Genomic DNA, 26,050 nt, shown 5'->3' with positions numbered 1-26,050 from the left:
ACAAGGCATCTGTACACAAGACTGTTGTCGCCATGCCTGCAGCGTATGAGTGTGACTTTGAACCCATTGAGCATCCTCCGTATTCACCAGATTTGGTACTGTCAGATTTCACCTCTTCCCAAGCTTGGAAAAAGAACTATCTGAGATGTGCCTGTGGGTATCTATCGAATATCAATGAATCAAAACATATTCATATCTAGTACGGTGAGCTATATATATACAACACATGACAGCTCCTTCTGTCTATATGTCTGTGTAGACACTGCTGGTGGATCCTTCTGTCTATAAGTATGTGTAGACACAGCTGGTGGATCCTTCTGCCTATATGTCTGTGTAGACACAGCTGGTGGATCCTTCTGTCTATAGGTCTGTGTAGACACAGCTGGTGGATCCTTCTGTCTATAGGTCTGTGTAGACACAGCTGGTGGATCCTTCTGTCTATAAGTATGTGTAGACACAGCTGGTGGATCCTTCTGTCTATAGGTCTGTGTAGACACAGCTGGTGGATCCTTATGTCTATAGGTCTGTGTAGACACAGCTGGTGGATCCTTCTGTCTATAGGTCTGTGTAGACACAGCTGGTGGATCCTTATGTCTATAGGTCTGTGTAGACACAGCTGGTGGATCCTTCTGTCTATGGGTATCTGTAGACACAGCTGGTGGATCCTTCTGTCTATAAGTATGTGTAGACACAGCTGGTGGATCCTTCTGTCTATAGGTCTGTGTAGACACAGCTGGTGGATCCTTCTGTCTATAGGTCTGTGTAGACACAGCTGGTGTATTCTTCTGTCTATGGGTATGTGAAGACACAGCTGGTGGATCCTTCTGTCTAAAGGTATGTGTACACACAGCTGCTGGATCCTTCTGTCTATGGATATGTGTAGACACAGCTCGTGGATCCTTCTGTCTATAGGTCTGTGTAGACACAGCTGGTGGATCCATCTGTCTATGGGTATGTGTAGACACAGCTGGTGGATCCTTCTGTCTATGGGTATGTGTAGACACAGCTCGTTGATTCTTCTGTCTATGGGTATGTGTAGACACAGCTCGTGGATACTTCTGTCTATAAGTCTGTGTAGACACAGCTCGTGGATCCTTCTGTCTATAGGTATGTGTAGACACAGCTGGTGGATCCTTCTGTCTATGGGTATGTGAAGACACAGCTCGTGCATCCTTCTGTCTATGGGTATGTGTAGACACAGCTCGTGGATCCTTCTTTCTATAAGTATGTGTAGACACAGCTCGTGGATCCCTCTGTCTATGGGTATGTGTAGACACAGCTGGTGGATCCTTCTGTCTATGGGTATGTGTAGACACAGCTCGTGGATCCTTCTGTCTATGGGTATGTGTAGACACAGCTCGTGGATCCTTCTGTCTATGGGTATGTGTAGACACAGCTGGTGTATTCTTCTGTCTAAGGGTATGTGTAGACACAGCTGGTTGATCCTTCTGTCTATAGGTGTGTGTAGACACAGCTCCTGGATCCTTCTGACTATAGGTCTGTGTAGACACAGCTGGTGGATCCTTCTGTCTATAAGTATGTGTAGACACAGCTGGTGGATCCTTCTGTCTATAGGTATGTGTAGACACAGCTGGTGTATTCTTCTGTCTATGGGTATGTGTAGACACAGCTGGTGGATCCTTCTGCCTATAGGTATGTGTAGACACAGCTCGTGGATCCTTCTGTCTATGGGTATGTGTAGACACAGCTGGTGTATTCTTCTGTCTATGGGTCTGTGTAGACACAGCTGGTGGATCCTTATGTCTATAGGTCTGTGTAGACACAGCCCGTGGATCCTTCTGTCTATAGGTCTGTGTAGACACAGCTCGTGGATCCTTCTGTCTATAGGTCTGTGTACACACAGCTCGTGGATCCTTCTGTCTATAGGTCTGTGTAGACACAGCTGGTGGATCCTTCTGTCTATAGGTATGTGTAGACACAGCTGATGGATCCTTATGTCTATAGGTATGTGTAGACACAGCTGGTGTATTCTTCTGTCTATGGGTATGTGTAGACACAGCTGGTGGATCCTTCTGCCTATAGGTATGTGTAGACACAGCTGGTGGATCCTTCTGTCTATGGGTATGTGTAGACACAGCTGGTGTATTCTTCTGTCTATGGATATGTGTAGACACAGCTGGTGGATCCTTATGTCTATAGGTCTGTGTAGACACAGCTCGTGGATCCTTCTGTCTATGGGTATGTGTAGACACAGCTGGTGTATTCTTCTGTCTATGGATATGTGTAGACACAGCTGGTGGATCCTTATGTCTATAGGTCTGTGTAGACACAGCTCGTGGATCCTTCTGTCTATGGGTATGTGTAGACACAGCTGGTGTATTCTTCCGTCTATGGGTATGTGTAGACACAGCTGGTGGATCCTTCTGTCTATAGGTCTGTGTAGACACAGCTCGTGGATCCTTCTGTCTATGGGTATGTGTAGACACAGCTCGTGGATCCTTCTGTCTATGGGTATGTGTAGACACAGCTGGTGTATTCTTCTGTCTATGGGTATGTGTAGACACAGCTGGTGGATCCTTCTGTCTATAGGTATGTGTAGACACAGCTGGTGGATCCTTCTGTCTATAGGTCTGTGTAGACACAGCTGGTGGATCCTTCTGTCTATGTGTATGTGTAGACACAGCTGGTGTATTCTTCTGTCTATGGGTATGTGTAGACACAGCTGGTGGATCCTTATGTCTATAGGTCTGTGTAGACACAGCTGGTGGATCCTTCTGTCTATGGGTATGTGTAGACACAGCTGGTGTATTCTTCTGTCTATGGGTATGTGTAGACACAGCTGGTGGATCCTTCTGTCTATAGGTCTGTGTAGACACAGCTGGTGGATCCTTCTGTCTATAGGTCAGTGTAGACACAGCTGGTGGATCCTTCTGTCTATAAGTATGTGTAGACACAGCTGGTGGATCCTTATGTCTATAGGTCTGTGTAGACACAGCTGGTGGATCCTTATGTCTATAGGTCTGTGTAGACACAGCTGGTTGATCCTTATGTCTATAGGTCTGTGTAGACACAGCTGGTGGATCCTTCTGTCTATAGGTCTGTGTAGACACAGCTGGTTGATCCTTATGTCTATAGGTCTGTGTAGAAACAGCTGGTGGATCCTTCTGTCTATGGGTATGTGCAGACACAGCTCGTGGATCCTTCTGTCTATAGGTCTGTGTAGACACAGCTGGTGTATTCTTCTGTCTATGGGTATGTGTAGACACAGCTGGTGGATCCTTCTGTCTATAGGTCTGTGTAGACACAGCTGGTGGATCCCTCTGTCTATAGGTCTGTGTAGACACAGCTGGTGGATCCTTCTGTCTATAAGTATGTGTAGACACAGCTGGTGGATCCTTCTGTCTATGGGTATGTGTAGACACAGCTCGTGGATCCTTCTGTCTATGGATATGTGTAGACACAGCTGGTGTATTCTTCTGTCTATGGGTATGTGTAGACACAGCTGGTGGATCCTTATGTCTATATGCCTGTGTAGACACAGCTCGTTGATCCTTCTGTCTATAGGTCTGTGTAGACACAGCTGGTGGATCCTTCTGTCTATGGGTATGTGTAGACACAGCTCGTGGATCCTTATGTCTATGGGTATGTGTAGACACAGCTGGTGTATTCTTCTGTCTATGGGTATGTGTAGACACAGCTGGTGGATCCTTCTGTCTATAGGTCTGTGTAGACACAGCTGGTGGATCCTTATGTCTATAGGTCTGTGTAGACACAGCTGGTGGATCCTTCTGTCTATGTGTATGTGTAGACACAGCTGGTGTATTCTTCTGTCTATGGGTATGTGTAGACACAGCTGGTGGATCCTTCTGTCTATAGGTCTGTGTAGACACAGCTGGTGGATCCTTCTGTCTATGGGTATGTGTAGACACAGCTGGTGTATTCTTCTGTCTATGGGTATGTGTAGACACAGCTGGTGGATCCTTTTGTCTATAGGTCTGTGTAGACACAGCTTGTGGATCCTTCTGTCTATAGGTCTGTGTAGACACAGCTGGTGGATCCTTCTGTCTATAAGTATGTGTAGACACAGCTGGTGGATCCTTATGTCTATAGGTCTGTGTAGACACAGCTGGTGGATCCTTATGTCTATAGGTCTGTGTAGACACAGCTGGTTGATCCTTATGTCTATAGGTCTGTGTAGACACAGCTGGTGGATCCTTCTGTCTATAGGTCTGTGTAGACACAGCTGGTTGATCCTTATGTCTATAGGTCTGTGTAGAAACAGCTCGTGGATCCTTCTGTCTATGGGTCTGTGTAGACACAGCTCGTGGATCCTTCTGTCTATGGGTCTGTGTAGACACAGCTGGTGGATCCTTCTGTCTATAGGTCTGTGTAGACACAGCTGGTGGATCCTTCTGTCTATAAGTATGTGTAGACACAGCTGGTGGATCCTAATGTCTATAGGTCTGTGTAGACACAGCTGGTGGATCCTTATGTCTATAGGTCTGTGTAGACACAGCTGGTGGATCCTTCTGTCTATGGGTCTGTGTAGACACAGCTGGTGTATTCTTCTGTCTATGGGTATGTGTAGACACAGCTGGTGGATCCTTCTGTCTATAGGTCTGTGTAGACACAGCTCGTGGATCCTTCTGTCTATGGGTCTGTGTAGACACAGCTGGTGGATCCTTCTGTCTATGGGTCTGTGTAGACACAGCTGGTGGATCCTTTTGTCTATAGGTCTGTGTAGACACAGCTGGTGGATCCTTCTGTCTATAAGTATGTGTAGACACAGCTGGTGGATCCTTCTGTCTATAGGTCTGTGTAGACACAGCTGGTGGATCCTTATGTCTATAGGTCTGTGTAGACACAGCTCGTGGATCCTTCTGTCTATGGGTCTGTGTAGACACAGCTGGTGGATCCTTCTGTCTATGGGTCTGTGTAGACACAGCTGGTGGATCCTTATGTCTATAGGTCTGTGTAGACACAGCTGGTGGATCCTTCTGTCTATGGGTCTGTGTAGACACAGCTGGTGGATCCTTCTGTCTATGGGTCTGTGTAGACACAGCTGGTGGATCCTTCTGTCTATGGGTCTGTGTAGACACAGCTGGTGGATCCTTCTGTCTATGGGTCTGTGTAGACACAGCTGGTGGATCCTTCTGTCTATGGGTATGTGTAGACACAGCTGGTGGATCCTTCTGTCTATGGGTCTGTGTAGACACAGCTGGTGGATCCTTCTGTCTATAGGTCTGTGTAGACACAGCTGGTGGATCCTTCTGTCTATGGGTATGTGTAGACACAGCTGGTGGATCCTTCTGTCTATGGGTCTGTGTAGACACAGCTGGTGGATCCTTCTGTCTATGGGTATGTGTAGACACAGCTGGTGGATCCTTCTGTCTATGGGTCTGTGTAGACACAGCTGGTGGATCCTTCTGTCTATGGGTATGTGTAGACACAGCTGGTGGATCCTTCTGTCTATGGGTCTGTGTAGACACAGCTGGTGGATCCTTCTGTCTATGGGTATGTGTAGACACAGCTGGTGGATCCTTCTGTCTATGGGTCTGTGTAGACACAGCTGGTGGATCCTTCTGTCTATGGGTCTGTGTAGACACAGCTGGTGGATCCTTCTGTCTATAGGTCTGTGTAGACACAGCTGGTGGATCCTTCTGTCTATGGGTATGTGTAGACACAGCTGGTGGATCCTTCTGTCTATGGGTCTGTGTAGACACAGCTGGTGGATCCTTCTGTCTATGGGTATGTGTAGACACAGCTGGTGGATCCTTCTGTCTATGGGTCTGTGTAGACACAGCTGGTGGATCCTTCTGTCTATGGGTATGTGTAGACATAGCTGGTGGATCCTTCTGTCTATGGGTCTGTGTAGACACAGCTGGTGGATCCTTCTGTCTATGGGTATGTGTAGACACAGCTGGTGGATCCTTCTGTCTATGGGTCTGTGTAGACACAGCTGGTGGATCCTTCTGTCTATGGGTCTGTGTAGACACAGCTGGTGGATCCTTCTGTCTATGGGTCTGTGTAGACAAAGCTGGTGGATCCTTCTGTCTATAGGTCTGTGTAGACACAGCTGGTGGATCCTTCTGTCTATGGGTATGTGTAGACACAGCTGGTGGATCCTTCTGTCTATGGGTCTGTGTAGACACAGCTGGTGGATCCTTCTGTCTATGGGTATGTGTAGACACAGCTGGTGGATCCTTCTGTCTATGGGTCTGTGTAGACACAGCTGGTGGATCCTTCTGTCTATGGGTATGTGTAGACACAGCTGGTGGATCCTTCTGTCTATGGGTCTGTGTAGACACAGCTGGTGGATCCTTCTGTCTATGGGTATGTGTAGACACAGCTGGTGGATCCTTCTGTCTATGGGTCTGTGTAGACACAGCTGGTGGATCCTTCTGTCTATGGGTCTGTGTAGACACAGCTGGTGGATCCTTCTGTCTATGGGTCTGTGTAGACACAGCTGGTGGATCCTTCTGTCTATGGGTCTGTGTAGACACAGCTGGTGGATCCTTCTGTCTATAAGTATGTGTAGACACAGCTGGTGGATCCTTCTGTCTATGGGTCTGTGTAGACACAGCTGGTGGATCCTTCTGTCTATGGGTCTGTGTAGACACAGCTGGTGGATCCTTCTGTCTATGGGTCTGTGTAGACACACAGATTCCGTTTCTTCAGCGTTCCAGGTGATCTGAACCATGGTACATTACATATATCTAAAATATAGTTGCATCTTCATATCTCCTTTGTTACAAAATGTTTTTGTGAATTCGAAGATGTACATAATGTTCATGCATCCAATATAGAATTAGAATGGATTTTAAACACTATGTAAGACTGGTAAGTGCTGGTGGCTATGACTATTTATATAAGGGTGCTATGTTTTTGTAGACGCCCGACTCTTAGACTGTTTCGGACGGTTGATAATACAAAAGTTGAGTTGAACGATGCTGACGCCCACTTGACACCAACCCGACACTGGCCCATGTTCCGAGTGACCTAGTGATTGTACATAACAACAGCGGGAAGTTGAGGTTATCAAGCGAGTGTTACATCATAGCCCAACCAACGCCCAGCATCATCAACCGGCCCATATCATCCAATATCCTCATAAGCACAGCCGGCAGACAGTCTGCTCGACAGCCAGTACGTGCTATCTTAAATTAACGATACATTTGTCACACAAACGCTATGGCTTAACGGTTTGGAAATAAATTCAATAAAGGTAGTTCTCAGACTTATTTCTTGAATACGCAAAGCGGGGATTCAATGACCAAAGAGCATGGCCTTATATCAACATTTCTACGCATCTATATCGGTTTTAAACCGTCCACTCCACTTATGTCGACGAGCGTCCATGTTTCCTGTCTGCCTTTTCCTCCGACAACGTGGAGACGCGTACATGTTCGGCACTAAGAGGCGTCTAAATTGGATTGGGTGATCAGACTGAGTGATTTTGTTCATTTCGTGTCATCGTATCCCTAACGCTCATGATATCACCCACTGGGTTTTAGGGCCCAGGTTAGAGGTTTTATAAGGCCTCCGTGATGTAGCTGAAGTATTCCTGACTGCGGCGTAAAACAGGCGTAAAACCATAAATCCTGTCCCTATTTATTTATTTGTGAAATCTAAATGACATGCCAGGGCATCACAGTGAATAACAAACAAACATGACGTAAACCCCACTCAACTAGAAACACAGAGGGAAGGCAATAAGCATGTTTCTTGAAGGCGTTATGCTTCTCTGTGAAACATTTACATATATCCTGTTATTAATTTCCTGCAAATATCATAATTTGATTCAAGAATAAGTAATACGTTACCGATAGACATTATTAGTTGAGTAATCCAAAACACTGTATGTGAAATCCTTAACACTCGACATCATGTTTTCCTTTCTCAAACACACCTCCCACCCCAATACCATCACCATCCATTCTCAACAACCCTCCCATCCCACACCAGCACCACCTATTCTCTACAACCTTCCCATACCAGCACCACTCATTACCTACAACCCTCCCATACCAGCACAACCCATTCCCTACAACCCTCCCATACCAGCACCACCCATTCCCTTCAACCCTCCCACCAAATACCAGCACCACCCATTCCCTCCAACCCTCCCAGCCCATACCAGCACCACCCATTCCCTACAACCCTCCCATACCAGCACCACCTATTCCCTACAACCCTCGCACCAAATACCAGCACAACCCTCCAACCAAATACCAGCACCACTCATTTCCTACAATCCTCCCACCCCATACCAGCACCACCCATTCTCTACAACCCTCCCACCAAATACCAGCACCACCCATTCCCTCCAATCCTCCCAGCCCATACCAGCACCACCCATTCCCTACAACCCTCCAATACCAGCACCACCCATTTCCTACAATCCTCCCACCAAATACCAGCACCACCCATTCTCTACAACTCTCCCATACCAGCACCACCCATTTCCTACAATCCTCCCACCAAATACCAGCACCACCCATTCCCTACAACCCTCCCATACCAGCACCACCCATTCCCTACAATCCTCCCACCAAATACCAGCACCACCCATTCTCTACAACTCTCCGAGCCCATATCAGCACCACCCATTCCCTACAACCCTCCCATACCAGCACCACCCATTCCCTACAATCCTCCCACCAAATACCAGCACCACCCATTCCCTACAATCCTCCCACCAAATACCAGCACCACCCATTCCCTACAATCCTCCCACCAAATACCAGCACCACCCATTCCCTACAACCCTCCCATACCAGCACCACCCATTCCCTACAACCCTCCCACCAAATACCAGCACAACCCATTCTCTAAAACTCTCCCAGCCCATACCAGCACCACCCATTCCCTACAACCCTCCCATACCAGCACCACCTATTCCCTACAATCCTCCCACCAAATACCAGCACAACCCATTCTCTACAACCCTCCCACCAAATACCAGCACCACCCATTCCCTACAATCCTCCCACCAAATACCAGCACCACCCATTCCCTACAACCCTCCCATACCAGCACCACCCATTCCCTACAACCCTCCCACCAAATACCAGCACAACCCATTCTCTAAAACTCTCCCAGCCCATACCAGCACCACCCATTCCCTACAACCCTCCCATACCAGCACCACCTATTCCCTACAATCCTCCCACCAAATACCAGCACAACCCATTCTCTACAACCCTCCCACCAAATACCAGCACCACCCATTCCCTACAACCCTCCCACCAAATACCAGCACAACCCATTCTCTAAAACTCTCCCAGCCCATACCAGCACCACCCATTCCCTACAACCCTCCCATACCAGCACCACCTATTCCCTACAATCCTCCCACCAAATACCAGCACAACCCATTCTCTACAACCCTCCCACCAAATACCAGCACCACCCATTCCCTACAATCCTCCCACCAAATACCAGCACCACCCATTCCCTACAATCCTCCCACCAAATACCAGCACCACCCATTCCCTACAATCCTCCCACCAAATACCAGCACCACCCATTCCCTACAACCCTCCCATACCAGCACCACCCATTCCCTACAATCCTCCCACCCAATACCAGCACCACCCATTCCCTACAATCCTCCCACCAAATACCAGCACCACCCATTCCCTACAATCCTCCCACCAAATACCAGCACCACCCATTCCCTACAACCCTCCCATACCAGCACCACCCATTCCCTACAACCCTCCCACCAATTACCAGCACCACCCATTCCCTACAATCCTCCCACCAAATACCAGCACCACCCATTCTCTACAACCCTCCCACCAAATACCAGCACCACCCATTCCCTCCAACCCTCCCAGCCCATACCAGCACCACCAATTCCCTACAACCCTCCCATACCAGCACCACCCATTCCCTACAATCCTCCCACCCAATACCAGCACCACCCATTTCCTACAACCTTCCTTTACCAGCACCACCCATTCCCTACAACCCTTATATACCAGCACCACCCCTTCCCCTACCTCTTTACAAAACAGACCCTTGACTTTCCAATTGTGTCTGTTAATCCATGCCTTTCTGCTTCCAAGCTCCACAAGACTTTAGGCATAATTTGGGGTATGACGAAGAAACGTGTGGGTGGCTGCTTGGTCTTGTGCTATGTGCTATCCCACTGAAACACCGTTGCAGTTTAACATGGGCACTGACACGTTCAGTTATTGTTTCATCTCCTTAATGTCGAGCGACAGGCCTGGCAACAAGATCTACCTACGTTTGGTATAACAACATAGTTATTTTTTATCAATACGCTTCAATCCTTCAATCATTCAATCCTTCCAAGTTTCAAAGTGGGTTTGGTCTACGCGGGATGTTATTATTTACAAGGATGGATTACCCAAGTTGTAAAATTAGACCTAAACGCCCTTGAGTGTTGAGTTTCATGCACGACATGTTTACCAATGTTTATACAGAGTCAGGTGGTACACTTACTGAGAAACCTTTCAATTTCATTATATAGTTTTGGTAACATGTCAAAAAAATAAGGCGTTATTATTTTCATTTCATTTTCACATTGTGTCCACAAGAGCAAAATTCGTTATGTGAACTTTGTTTTTCGTTACAGTTATCCTCCCGTTAGTAAGTAACAAACAACCACTCTCATGAACAGTAGCAGTTGCGTGCAGAACGTATTGCATGGACAGGTCACGTGAAGGACGCGTCTTCAATCAGAGAGTGTTAAATAATACATTTACTCATACGGGAAGTCTCATCATGTCCAGGTTCGTCTACATTTGCTTCCAAGCCCACCTGCTATTCAGGCCTCAGTGGTACGCGAGGTGATGCCGACGTGATGGAGATGACTTAAGACCTTGTCGTCTTGAGAGACGTATCGATCCGTGGCGAGACAAGGGCTACACATTCTATTGAAAGTCCTTGGAGAGAAGTTTCATAATCGATTTTTTCATGTCATTAAGGAGAAAAGTAACTTTCAACTATATAAGTCCAGATTAACTAATTTTACATAGCGACTTGTGTATACACAACATGTGTATACCCCCTATGAAATCCATTGTAGGTAATTTAAAAAAATGGTTTTCTATGTTTTAGTAGCGTTTAATCGGGATACAGAAGTTTGGAGCGGGGTATAAATGGATTAATTTGGGGTGGGGTGGGGTGTATGGTGGTAACTGTGAAAGGTTAGGGGGTCATTGTAGTAATCAGATGTACTTATTGTCAGCTTCCTGTACGAGAGAAATAGAACTTGTCGGACATAAACACATTAATAGACACAACACGCCTTAAACCTCGGCGGGATACGAACCTGCAACCTCTTGATTTGTAGTCATTCACGCTACCACCTGTGATACGGAGACCGAGATTGGTTAAGTTGTACGTTTGTATGTTGGTATTGTACCACGATCTTTGTAAGGCATGCCAGTATATTTGTAATGCAAATACCTGTTGATCTGATTTGTACATTTAATGTCAATATGCATTTTACATCTTATCCGTAATTGACTTAAATTCGAAGCAGGTTCATATCATGGGGATGTTGTGTTTTGGTGGTGTTTAGGCTGTGAAACGTTAGCTCGTTTCATGTGTTCAGACATAAACGCGTCTAGATAGAACACACCAAATGCGTATTCCGTTTAGGATTTCAACACATTACTAATCATGTTAAGCTCTGAACATGTCTTGTCTGTGGTTACATTCTAAACACATTTCTTACAGAGTATCCTCAGGGGAAAAAAACGATTCTAGTGTACAATGATTCTTACAGGGGTCTATGTCATACCATTAGAGTAAATGTGAAGGTCAGTCGGCAATAACCTTAGTTGGGACATAGTCATCCAGAGGTCATATGTCATACCATTAGAGTAAATGTGAAGGTCAGTCGGCTATATCCTTAGTTGGGATATAGTCATCCAGAGGTCATATGTCATACCATTAGAGTAAATGTGAAGGTCAGTCGGCTATATCCTTAGTTGGGACATAGTCATCCAGAGGTCATATGTCATACCATTAGAGTAAATGTGAAGGTCAGTCGGTGATATCCTTAGTTGGGACATACACTCATACAGGGGTCATATATCATACCATTAGAGTAAATGTGAAGGTCAGTCGGCTATATCCTTAGTTGGGACATACACTCATACAGGGGTCATATGTCATACCATAAGAGTAAAGGTGAAGGTCAGTCGGCAATAACCTTAGTTGGGACATAGTCATCCAGAGGTCATATGTCATACCATTAGAGTAAATGTGAAGGTCAGTCGGCTATATCCTTAGTTGGGATATAGTCATCCAGAGGTCATATGTCATACCATTAGAGTAAATGTGAAGGTCAGTCGGCTATATCCTTAGTTGGGACATAGTCATCCAGAGGTCATATGTCATACCATTAGAGTAAATGTGAAGGTCGGTCGGCAATATCCTTAGTTGGGACATACACTCATACAGGGGTCATATGTCATACCATTAGAGTAAATGTGAAGGTCAGTCGGTGATATCCTGAGTTGGGACATACACTCATACAGGGGTCATATGTCATACCATAAGAGTAAAGGTGAAGGTCAGTCGGCAATAACCTTAGTTGGGACATAGTCATCCAGAGGTCATATGTCATACCATTAGAGTAAATGTGAAGGTCGGTCGGCAATATCCTTAGTTGGGACATACACTCATACAGGGGTCATATGTCATACCATTAGAGTAAATGTGAAGGTCAGTCGGCAATATCCTTAGTTGGGACATACCCTCATACAGGGGTCATATGTCATACCATTAGAGTAAATGTGAAGGTCAGTCGGCGAAATCCTAAGTTGGGACATAGTCATCCAGGGGTTATATGTCATACCATTAGAGTAAATGTGAAAGTCAGTCGGTGATATTCTAAGTTGGGACATACACTCATACAGGGGTCATATGTCATACCATTAGACTAAATGTGAAGGTCAGTAGGCAATATCCTTAGTTGGGACATACACTCATACAGAGGTCATATGTCATACCATCAGAGTAAATGTGAAGGTCAGTCGGTGATATCCTAAGTTGGGACATACACTCATCCAGAGGTCATATGTCATACCATCAGAGTAAATGTGAAGGTCAGTCGGTGATATCCTTAGTTGGGACATAGTCATCCAGGGGTCATATGTCATACCATTAGAGTTAAGTGTGAAAGTCAGTCGGTGATATCCTTAGTTAGGACATAGTCATGCAGGGGTCATATGTCATACCATTAGAGAAAAGTGTGAAGGTCAGTCGGTGATATCCGGAGATATGCCTGTCAATGTGGCTTGTAGTATGCCTGTCACTGTGCCTTGTAGTATGCCTGTCATTGTGGCTTGAAGTATGCCTGTCAATGTGGCTTGAAGTATGCCCGTCACTGTGGCTTGTAGTATGCCCGTCACTGTGGCTTGTAGTATGCCCGTCACTGTGGCTTGTAGTATGCCTGTCAATGTGGCTTGTGGTATGCCCGTCAATGTGGCTTGTAGTATGCCCGACATTGTGGCTTGTAGTATGCCCGTCACTGTGGCTTGTAGTATGCCTGTCAATGTGGCTTGTAGTATGCCTGTCAATGTAGCTTGTAGTATGCCCGTTACTGTGGCTTGTAGTATGCCTGTCAATGTGGCTTGTAGTATGCCTGTCAATGTGGCTTGTAGTATGCCTGTCAATGTGGCTTGTAGTATGCCCGTCACTGTGGCTTGTTGCTGATGTACGAGTTTGTTAACGTATGCATAAACCCACATAAACTGTATATACAATGTTCATATTGGGACAGACCAACAGACGTATTTTTGGATACATCTCCGATAACGCTTAAAATTATATCCTTATCTTTCTCTATTAATCAGATGAGCATGCAATATTGGGTACGGTTGTTTAAAGACTTTCATACTTCTCTGCTTCGATACTGCGAGTTAAGCGTATTGTGAACAATAATAACGTATGGTATCAAGGCCGAATGGTAATAATGTACACTTCAGCGACGTGGGATATCCAATATTTCATATATTTCTGTAGCATACACTCATTCTCATATGTCGGCCACAAATGTGACAGCAACATGTTACATGGCATCGGATGGGTTGACTACGGGCGTATTGCTTTGAAAGGAGGTTACTAATTGCACCAGACTTGTGAGTCATTTTAACATAGTTCCAAATTTCCTAACTCTCATGTGTGATGCGGTCTATTTTGACCCGCCCTGCGTGGCACTGTTTCACTCAAGAGTTGCACGGAAACCTTTGGTCCGAACTGGATCTTATAATGCCTCTCTGTCCATTAACATATAGTTCTTGAATCCGCCAGCAGGTAGCCACATGGTAGCCGCCACCTGGTGGTCTCGTTGCTTGCCGCTCCATGGGTCACTGACGGAAGTACCCTATTAACACGTCATTTTCGTCTCCTGCACTTGAGAATAAGATTTACTGCAGCATGCACTTCAAACACACTGTACCACACCGCTGACAGGTTCTGTCTTCTGTCCGGCCCTGAGGAGTTGGTCCTTTGTCGGGCGGTAGCGGAAGTGGCGATACAAGATCGGCAAGGGAAGACGTGTTACACGCACGACTGAGACGTTGTTAGATGAATCTATTATAAAAAATGCTTATCTAAAGGAAGCCTTTGCAACTCAAGTATTATAAGGAAAACTGCACATTGATAGAGAGGAATTACATGTGGAGGTGCAGCCTAATAAATTACTATATATGACATTTGATATCCTGGATCTAAGGTTTTATGGCCTAGTCGCATGTACAATGTTCTTTGTGTTGTATGATGACGTAGTCACCTCGACATTCCAGTGGCGGTATTCGCGTGACTTAACTTCTGATAACATCTTCAGTTATACTAAAATTATATCTGGTATCGTTAAAGAATTTATCAAAAGCGGCTGGTAAATTCCCCACGACTACGTTTTCTCCAGGATTTCGGCTACTCCCCGACTTCCATGCATGGCCAGGTTGTTGCCGGCAAGGTGTATATACTACTCTGACAATTCATCAGGAAAAGATACTCATGTGGTCGCCGGGCCATAGCTCAGCAACTTGTAATTTCTCACATTCAGACAGTCAACAAACATGGACAATCCTAGTCAACACAATGACGCCTCACATGTGAAACATAATCCGTATTACTCTGTGAACTAATATTTATATTCGGCTATCCCTTTGTCTGGGGTGTGCTTCATGCCCGCAGTTATCGGTGGTGTGGACTCATCAAGTGTGGCCATGTCTCAATGAACAAAATAGAAGTAAGAGTGTAAATCCGTGCGAAAACATTCTCTACAGTGTTATAATAAGTTTTACTAAATGTTTACGAACAAACTTTTGGCAACCTCTATTGTAAAACATAGTTATTTGTACTGAGAATATTATAGATTTACTCCCTTACGGATTTCCATATACCAAAGTAGATAATTTTAGCTTAGAGTAAGAATGCGATTAAATATTAAAAATTTCCAATCGAATTTTCATATAAAGACAAGGTGTAATTATATTTCAATATTAATATCACCACAAACCTAGGCATTTTGTCTGGATTGTTTAGTGGAAAGTATTCTATACCATCTGGTCTACTGTACGTGTTTTCTCCCAGTTAAACCTATGTAGGATGTTTGGCATCGACGATCAACTTACTTGTACGATGCATGCAGATCTCTAAAAGAGGTGTGAAATACACGCTTAGGAACATTACAACCTACATTGTTGATCCAGGGATAGTGGCATAAGACTCTATTTAGTATTTTACACCCAACTCATGTCATTCACAGAAACATGTATTGAATATCTCATCACTGACGAAGCTTAGTACGCGCTAATTACTGAGGTCAGTGGTAATATGAAATCCTGTTTGGCGCGATAAGGTCATGTTCCACTCTCGTGTTTCTATAGCAAGGTATGTAGGCAACTGTTAGGATACATTGTGCACGTCTCGGCAGGGTAGGGGATAGCTGTATTTACTTGTCTACCACTGAAAGCAGGGACCATGTTACTACAAATGTCGTGTGTATTCACTTGTCTACCACTGAAAGCAGGGACCACGGTACTACAAATGTCGTGTGTATTCACTTGTCTACCACTGAAAGCAGGGACCATGGTACTACAAATGTCGTGTGTATTCACTTGTCTACCACTGAAAGCAGGGACCATGGTACTACAAATGTCGTGTGTATTCACTTGTCTACCACTGAAAGCAGGGACCATGTTACTACAAATGTCGTGTGTATTCACTTGTCTACCACTGAAAGCAGGGACCATGTTACTACAAATGTCGTGTGTATTCACTTGTCTACCACTGAAAGCAGGGACCATGGTACTACAAATGTCGTGTGTATTCACTTGTCTACCACTGAAAGCAGGGACCATGGTACTACAAATGTCGTGTGTATTCACTTGTCTACCACTGAAAGCAGGGACCATGGTACTACAAATGTCGTGTGTATTCACTTGTCTACCACTGAAAGCAGGGACCATGGTACTACAAATGTCGTGTGTATTCACTTGTCTACCACTGAAAGCAGGGACCATGTTACTACAAATGTCGTGTGTATTCACTTGTCTACCACTGAAAGCAGGGACCATGGTACTACAAATGTCGTGTGTATTCACTTGTCTACCACTGAAAGCAGGGACCATGGTACTACAAATGTCGTGTGTATTCACTTGTCTACCACTGAAAGCAGGGACAGCTGAAACCATGAACGTGCCATCACGACACCCCCTCCCTCCCATAGTGAAATATAATTACGGTCAGTGCAATATTGTTTGCAATTTTGTTGTGCAATTTACATGATCCATGCAAGGTCATTATACACTCATTAACTTGTAATTACTTAGTCTGTCTCACATTCACTGAACCATATTATATCCCCTTCCGCCCAGCCCTTTCTGTAATGCAAACATACCTAAATGAAGTAAGTCTAGATTTTCTTCAGGAATCTCCCATCTCACTGGGGCTCCTTTTCAATTTAAATTGAGTTATTTGTTTCAATCAAAATTATAATATTCAGAGACTAAGCGTTAATTTAGTGGTAACTTTACTATTCAGTTCATCAGAAGAAAGAGTGATTCGAAATAGTCGTGCAAAACGTATCTGAATTCACAAACAAACCAGCACATGTAATATGAGACTCCACCGTCGACACGATAGTCCAGATTGCACCCAGAATACAATTATATGTATTTTACTACTGAGGTTAATATCTCAAAGACAATGATCCAACACACCTACCTGACACTAGCGGGTCGTGAGCACGTGTTCACTCTAATGAATCCCTTGACAGTGATGCTGTGGGACAGTGTCTGTAGATGCGGGCACCAGGCCCCGCTCATCAGGGTCAATAGCGTTTTACGGCCATGGCCATACCGGAACTGGCGTCTCCAGCTATCAGTGCTGGATTGTACAATGCTAAGTGTTTCCGCTATGCATGACGACAAGTTGCGTTGCTGCGTTTGAGATACAACGACATAAACGGGACAGGCAAACTGGATTCAGAACACACACACACGCGCGCGCACGCACGCACGCACACACACACACACACACACATAACGTATCTGCTATGATGTACCACAGACTCTTCACACGCTACGTCAGAGCGCATTACAGAACATCGTGGAAGTTTTACATCTTTGTTACAAAACCACTTATCTTTAAGTACATCTAATATTTTAATTACAAATGACTTTGTCTCCATGGGGTAGAGTTTATTGCCGCAGGTGGCCATAAAATACATGTTATAGTCTCTGCTGCCCCGCAGATTTGTCTAAAAAGAGTGACAGCTGCAGTGATATATTCTGACGAAGAGTGAATATCTTGAGGATTCGATCCTGAGCGGTTACACATGGTGAAGAAATGCTCCTAGTGAAGCCGATAATAGCTACCTCCCCTAGTCGGAAGTGTAATTTCTTAACGGTCTCTTTCATGACTTTGCAAGCAGAACATGAACTAGAAAAGTATAGTTGGAGAGGTTATTCTTTTTCTAAAACGAATGTTTTTTTTCTGACATAGATTAATGAAGGAGAATTATAATCATCAATTAAACGTTGAGTTTCCGAGAGATGTGACCGCGGCTCCCAGCATGAGTTCCAACATCCTCGATTACCCAGGGTATTTGTATCCCTTCGTTGCCTGTCCTGGGTGCATTGTGGGTGTCTAGCAGAACATTGGGTAATACTGGGACATAAGTCTAAACACGTTTAAACCCTTAACACGTTCAGCTGTTAAACAGTCTTAAACATGTTTGGACCTATACGCATCAAAATGATGGGACAAAGGACTGGGGCTCCGCAGTGGCCATAGCGACACAGTTTGCAGTTGTATTGATATTCTAGTGTATAAATGTAACTCGGTAGGACCGCAATATTGTTCTGACAACTCAAGGGTACAACAACAGCTGTAAACGACAAGGCTAGTTCAGATATCGCGTCTCAGCATGCATTATCAACGGTTCAGGACTGCAAAGGTATTTGTCCCACTTTAAAGGGGCACTGATCTACAGCAATTCCCCTGCACTGGTTGTTTCCATTGTTATTGTTTTTTCCCCGCGAGTACCCGGATGATATAGCAGAAACATAGACTAGTTCGCGACCTCTGCTGTGCAATTCGTAAGCGCATTTGTCACTTTTATTGATAGTATAAGGGCGTATAGTCACGCTGATTAACAAATTGAAATACAGTTTTGGAAATAATATGGAAATGTAGGTATCTTTGTGGGTTACATCGGTAATGGTGGTGAAGTTTTGATACGTCACTTGCTTGGTATTGTGCGATTTTCGTTTACACTATTTTGACTTGCAACACAAAGTAAATATTTCACCTGAGCATTGCTTATTTTATCGCGTGTATACTTTTACAGTCAAAATGGGCAAATTTTCACTTAGGAAATTCATTAAACGCCTAAATGTTTAGTTATTTTACAAATGGACTGAAAAATATTTACAAAAAAAGTAAATCAACTGATCATTCATCTCTGGCTGGGCTGCCACGTGCATATTACATAACACACATTTCACCTCACATCAAACCTGGATTTAGATTGAACAAGTATTTGTCACAGAGTGACGAAATATCCCCCGCCATATACACCATAGTACCAAATATGAAGACAATCCAGCGATTAGTTCTTGAGATATTGTGGCAACACCGTTTTCCAACTCCAAAAACATGATTGGCCTGCTGTGACCTTGAAAATGGGGTCAAGGTCACCAAATCTGACAGGTGTATGCGGTGTCTGTATATACACTATAGTTCCAAATATGAAGACAATCCAGCGATTAGTTCTTGAGATATCGCGGCAACACCGTTTTCTAACTCCAAAAGCAGATTTGCCTGCTGTGACCTTGAAAATGGGGTCAAGGTCACCAAAACCGACTGGTGTCTGCGGTGTCTGTATATACACCATAGTTCCAAATATGAAGACAATCGAGAGGTTTAGTTCTTGAGATATCGCGGCAACACCGTTTTCCAACTCTAAAAGCAGATTTGCCTGCTGTGACCTTGAAAATGGGGTCAAGGTCACCAAAACCGACTGGTGTCTGCGGAGTCTGTATATACACTATAGTTCCAAATATGAAGACAATCCAGTGTTTAGTTCTTGAGGTATCGCGGCAACACCGTTTTCCAACTCCAAAAGCAGATTTGCCTGCTGTGACCTTGAAAATGGGGTCAAGGTCACCAAAACCGACTGGTGTCTGCGGTGTCTGTATATACACCATAGTTCCAAATATGAAGACAATCCAGTGTTTAGTTCTTGAGATATCGCGGCAACACCGTTTTCCAACTCTAAAAGCAGATTTGTCTGCTGTGACCTTGAAAATGGGATCAAGGTCACCAAAACCGACTGGTGTCTGCGGAGTCTGTATATACACCATAGTTCCAAATATGAAGACAATCCAGTGTTTAGTTCTTGAGATATCGCGGCAACACCGTTTTCCAACTCTAAAAGCAGATTTGCCTGCTGTGACCTTGAAAATGGGATCAAGGTCACCAAAACCGACTGGTGTCTGCGGAGTCTGTATATACACCATAGTTCCAAATATGAAGACAATCCAGTGTTTAGTTCTTGAGATATCGCGGCAACAAACAGGTGGGACGTACGGACGGACGTACGGACGTACGGACGGACGTACGGACGGTCGTGAATACTATATCCCCCGCTTCGCGCTTTCGCGCGGCGGGGGATAATAATTACCCCAGACACAAGAAATGCCAAATGGGAACCGTTATCAGGTAATCTGAGTGGTGCTACCACCAATTAAACCTGTAATAAGTTCATTAACCGAGCATTACGCCAAATACACAAGTGTAGGGTTATACCAGAAAACATGGATGACAACAAGGGAGTAGTAATCATATTATATCCTTTCACTGCAGTTATACTTTTTTTATTATTAAACTATAAACATCAGGGGTATTTCCATATAACGACATCCGATGAGCTTCCAACGTTCTTTTTTCTTTTGTCTTTTTGTTTAGGCTGAAGAAATTAATTAACATGCGCCCTTTGTCGAAATCTTCAAAGATCACGGGTAACCAATCAGTGTTCAAAAATGTGTAAAACAAATATTGCCTCCAAGTATATTTAGCTGTCCTTGCAGACGGTTGCCCAGTCTCTTGTCACGCTCAGTTGCGTTAGCGAGCAAATCGACTCACGGCAGCTCGTGAGCCCTAGCGGGCAGTGTTAGACAACCGAGAAAAAGCCAGAGATTAGTGCCCCTTTCGTCATATAGTAATATCTAAACTACGTGTCATGACGTCATTACCTTGTCCCTTGTCGATACCGAGAGAGTTTCATATATGTACGTCCTATGTTTAGAGTCCACTTTTTAGTGTTGTCCGCTTCATTCAACGAGGACGTTTGGGTGCATGTGGTTTTTTTCTGTTTATTTAACGCCGCACTGAGCAATATTGAAGCTACGCAATTGGGATACGATGACATGCATCAACCAAGCCAGCGACTGCAGCGAGCCTGACCACCCGATCCCGTTAGTCGCCACTCATTCAAGCATGTATTGCTGAAGATCAATTCTAACAATGACCTTCACAGGTTTGTACTTGAACCCCCATATCCACTAAACATGAAACGATGTGTCGATATTGTGTTTCATTATATTCCTTCCCGTCATCTCCTCTATATTTAAAGCGGCGTTAAACCCAACTCACTCACTCACGCCCAATTTCCAAATTCTGTCATGACATAACTTTCACAGAAAGATTTGAATCAAATACGTAATAGTCTTTAATATATATATTATATCAGTACCATTTGCTGTGATAAAGGTAATCAAAGACAATTAAATATTCCCTGCTCAAATGAATGGCCGGCGGCTACACCGTTCACTTGATATTGACTGGTAATATTTACACAAAAAACATCAGTACTACTTTAGCAACTTCAGCATGTACTTAAAAATAGCCTTACACTTTGGGAACCATTACCCAAATGTTGACGAGAAATGTCACAAGAAGAAATCGAGCAAAAGGTGAAAAGTACGTGATTATGTTTCAAAAATTCATATCAAGTGCACATAGACAAACGGGATTGGTATCTTTGTTGTTGGTCGAGGCTTGGTTATACATCCGACCATTTCATGAGGATATTAGACAATGTGCTTGTGTTATTGTGACGAACGTCAAAGCATCCAGTGCGGATCGACCCTGAGGCGAGGTCTCTACCAACAGTGCCAAACACCCGCCACCTCCAGCAGGGTACAGTTAGAGACCGTTACAGTTCTAATCTTCAAAAATACCAAATGTTTTACTCCTTCACCTTACATGTTCATCGGGGTTTTCTTAAACTATGTGTTAAACAAACTAATCCTATAACGTTGGGTTATGAGTAAGCAAGATTAAATCAATACACACACACATTCGTTTCTTTCCACATTAATATATTCAAGAATACTATTGGAACAGATGTTTCAGCGAAACATCACCTCGGAGATAGCCAAGACGACGCAATATAAATGTTATTTTGTTTGCCCGTTCCGTGTATCATTCCAGTATTTAACCAACACAGGAGTACATCATGAATTTCGATCGATGGGAACTCATATACTCAATAAAAGTTTCGATTTGAATTTATTTTGTATAGCCATACATGAAAAATGCAATCATGACTTGCAAGGCCTTGTGGTGTACAGCAAATATTGACCAAGAGGTTGGCGATACGCCCAAAGGTTGTAGGAGCTACCCCTCGTTCAACTGACGTCATTATTTTCTAATATGTACGGGGTATTTTTTTCACTTACAAAACTCATATGCATGTCTGGATTTGAACCAGGGGAGGGGTTTATGAAACGCAACCAACCAAGTGTCGCCGGTATTGCATGCTTGTTGGAAGAAATAACGAATAGCATGCGCAAATTGCTTCCCATGTGCTCTACGGAGGCCAGATATCCAATCCCATGTCATGAGCAGCCTACGGAAATGCAGAACTAAGTACTTATTACTCACTTTTGATCGTTTTGATGAGGTTTCACCATGCCACGCCGGAGTGAAAATGGCAGGTTTCAAGCCACAGGAAGGCTTGAAACCGGAATCTCGCAGCATAACGTCGCTCGTCAATGACGACGTTGTTAACAGATCAATTGCAACGACGTCAGAGACAGTCCCCGTAGTACCCATCCACCTTGGACACGAGTTCCAGACAGAATCTCTCTCAGGCCGACCAACCCTGGCAACAGAGACGTGTCTGCGATGACATCTGAATACTGGGCGCCCAACCACCGATCTGGCCTGCAAGATACCCTGATATGTCACCAATATAACGTGTCTGCCGTGACATCTGAATACTGGGCGCCCAACCACCGATCTGGCCTGCAAGATACCCTGCTATGTCACCAATATAACGGGTCTGCCGTGACATCTGAATACTGGGCGCCCAACCACCGATCTGGCCTGCAAGATACCCTGCTATGTCACCAATATAACGTGTCTGCCGTGACATCTGAATACTGGGCGCCCAACCACCGATCTGGCCTGCAAGATACCCTGCTATGTCACCAATATAACGTGTCTGCCGTGACATCTGAATACTGGGCGCCCAACCACCGCTCTGGCCTGCAAGATACCCTGATATGTCACCAATATAACGTGTCTGCCGTGACATCTGAATACTGGGCGCCCAACTACCGATCTGGACTGCAAGATACCCTGATATGTCACCAATATAACGTGTCTGCCGTGACATCTGAATACTGGGCGCCCAACCACCGATCTGGCCTGCAAGATACCCTGATATGTCACCAATATAACGTGTCTGCCGTGACATCTGAATACTGGGCGCCCAACCACCGATCTGGCCTGCAAGATACCCTGCTATGTCACCAATATAACGTGTCTGCCGTGACATCTGAATACTGGGCGCCCAACCACCGATCTGGCCTGCAAGATACCCTGCTATGTCACCAATATAACGTGTCTGCGATGACATCTGAATACTGGGCGCCCAACCACCGATCTGGCCTGCAAGATACCCTGCTATGTCACCAATATAACGTGTCTGCCGTGACATCTGAATACTGGGCGCCCAACCACCGATCTGGCCTACAAGATACCCTGCTATGTCACCAATATAACGTGTCTGCCGTGACATCTGAATACTGGGCGCCCAACCACCGATCTGGCCTGCAAGATACCCTGATATGTCACCAATATAACGTGTCTGCCGTGACATCTGAATACTGGGCGCCCAACCACCGATCTGGCCTGCAAGATACCCTGCTATGTCACCAATATAACGTGTCTGCCGTGACATCTGAATACTGGGCGCCCAACCACCGATCTGGCCTGCAAGATACCCTGATATGTCACCAATATAACGTGTCTGCCGTGACATCTGAATACTGGGCGCCCAACTACCGATCTGGACTGCAAGATACCCTGATATGTCAACAATATAACGTGTCTGCCGTGACATCTGAATACTGGGCGCCCAACCACCGATCTGGCCTGCAAGATACCCTGATATGTCACCAATATAACGTGTCTGCCGTGACATCTGAATACTGGGCGCCCAACCACCGATCTGGCCTGCAAGATACCCTGCTATGTCACCAATATAACGGGTCTGCCGTGACATCTGAATACTGGGCGCCCAACCACCGACCTGGCCTGCAAGATACCCTGATATGTCACCAATATAACGTGTCTGCCGTGACATCTGAATACTGGGCGCCCAACCACCGATCTGGCCTGCAAGATACCCTGCTATGTCACCAATATAACGGGTCTGCCGTGACATCTGAATACTGGGCGCCCAACCACCGACCTGGCCTGCAAGATACCCTGCTATGTCACCAATATAACGTGTCTGCCGTGACATCTGAATACTGGGCGCCCAACCACCGATCTGGCCTGCAAGATACCCTGCTATGTCACCAATATAACGTGTCTGCCGTGACATCTGAATACTGGGCGCCCAACCACCGATCTGGCCTGCAAGATACCCTGATATGTCACCAATATAACGTGTCTGCCGTGACATCTGAATACTGGGCGCCCAACTACCGATCTGGACTGCAAGATACCCTGATATGTCACCAATATAACGTGTCTGCCGTGACATCTGAATACTGGGCGCCCAACCACCGATCTGGCCTGCAAGATACCCTGATATGTCACCAATATAACGTGTCTGCCGTGACATCTGAATACTGGGCGCCCAACCACCGATCTGGCCTGCAAGATACCCTGCTATGTCACCAATATAACGTGTCTGCCGTGACATCTGAATACTGGGCGCCCAACCACCGATCTGGCCTGCAAGATACCCTGATATGTCACCAATATAACGTGTCTGCGATGACATCTGAATACTGGGCGCCCAACCACCGATCTGGCCTGCAAGATACCCTGCTATGTCACCAATATAACGTGTCTGCCGTGACATCTGAATACTGGGCGCCCAACCACCGATCTGGCCTACAAGATACCCTGCTATGTCACCAATATAACGTGTCTGCCGTGACATCTGAATACTGGGCGCCCAACCACCGATCTGGCCTGCAAGATACCCTGATATGTCACCAATATAACGTGTCTGCCGTGACATCTGAATACTGGGCGCCCAACCACCGATCTGGCCTGCAAGATACCCTGATATGTCACCAATATAACGTGTCTGCCGTGACATCTGAATACTGGGCGCCCAACCACCGATCTGGCCTGCAAGATACCCTGATATGTCACCAATATAACGTGTCTGCGATGACATCTGAATACTGGGCGCCCAACCACCGATCTGGCCTGCAAGATACCCTGCTATGTCACCAATATAACGTGTCTGCCGTGACATCTGAATACTGGGCGCCCAACCACCGATCTGGCCTGCAAGATACCCTGCTATGTCACCAATATAACGTGTCTGCCGTGACATCTGAATACTGGGCGCCCAACCACCGATCTCGCCTGCAAGATACCCTGATATGTCACCAATATAACGTGTCTGCCGTGACATCTGAATACTGGGCGCCCAACCACCGATCTCGCCTGCAAGATACCCTGATATGTCACCAATATAACGTGTCTGCCGTGACATCTGAATACTGGGCGCCCAACCACCGATCTCGCCTGCAAGATACCCTGATATGTCACCAATATAACGTGTCTGCCGTGACATCTGAATACTGGGCGCCCAACCACCGATCTGGCCTGCAAGATACCCTGCTATGTCACCAATATAACGTGTTTGCCGTGACATCTGAATACTGGGCGCCCAACCACCGATCTGGCCTGCAAGATACCCTGATATGTCACCAATATAACGTGTCTGCCGTGACATCTGAATACTGGGCGCCCAACCACCGATCTGGCCTGCAAGATACCCTGATATGTCACCAATATAACGTGTCTGCCGTGACATCTGAATACTGGGCGCCCAACCACCGATCTGGCCTGCAAGATACCCTGATATGTCACCAATATAACGTGTCTGCCGTGACATCTGAATACTGGGCGCCCAACCACCGATCTGGCCTGCAAGATACCCTGATATGTCACCAATATAACGTGTCTGCCGTGACATCTGAATACTGGGCGCCCAACCACCGATCTGGCCTGCAAGATACCCTGCTATGTCACCAATATAACGTGTCTG

The 26,050-nt window shown here is 45.4% G+C and overlaps 1 protein-coding gene across 7 annotated transcripts in view; it reads right to left on the bottom strand.

Annotated features, from left to right (window-relative positions):
- The window catches only part of LOC124115022 (beta-1,3-galactosyltransferase 1-like), a 78,629-nt gene that overhangs the window by 46,591 nt on the left and 5,988 nt on the right, over positions 1 to 26,050 (bottom strand). For 2 of the 7 annotated variants that reach the window (XM_046475812.2, XM_046475811.2), the window contains exon 1: positions 17,182 to 17,354. The exons of 3 other annotated variants lie outside the window; for them this stretch is intronic. The gene's annotated coding sequence lies outside the window, so the exon portion shown is untranslated. Of the gene's footprint in view, positions 1 to 17,181; positions 17,355 to 26,050 lie in introns of those variants that run through there. 2 more of the 7 variants (XM_046475820.2, XM_046475818.2) reach the window with 1 other exon arrangement.

Source organism: Haliotis rufescens, unplaced genomic scaffold (assembly GCF_023055435.1).
Source record: "Haliotis rufescens isolate VD_foot unplaced genomic scaffold, xgHalRufe1.0.p SCAF_7, whole genome shotgun sequence".
Classification (NCBI taxonomy): Eukaryota; Metazoa; Mollusca; class Gastropoda; order Lepetellida; family Haliotidae; genus Haliotis; species Haliotis rufescens.
This window is presented reverse-complemented; position numbering and strand designations above follow the sequence as displayed.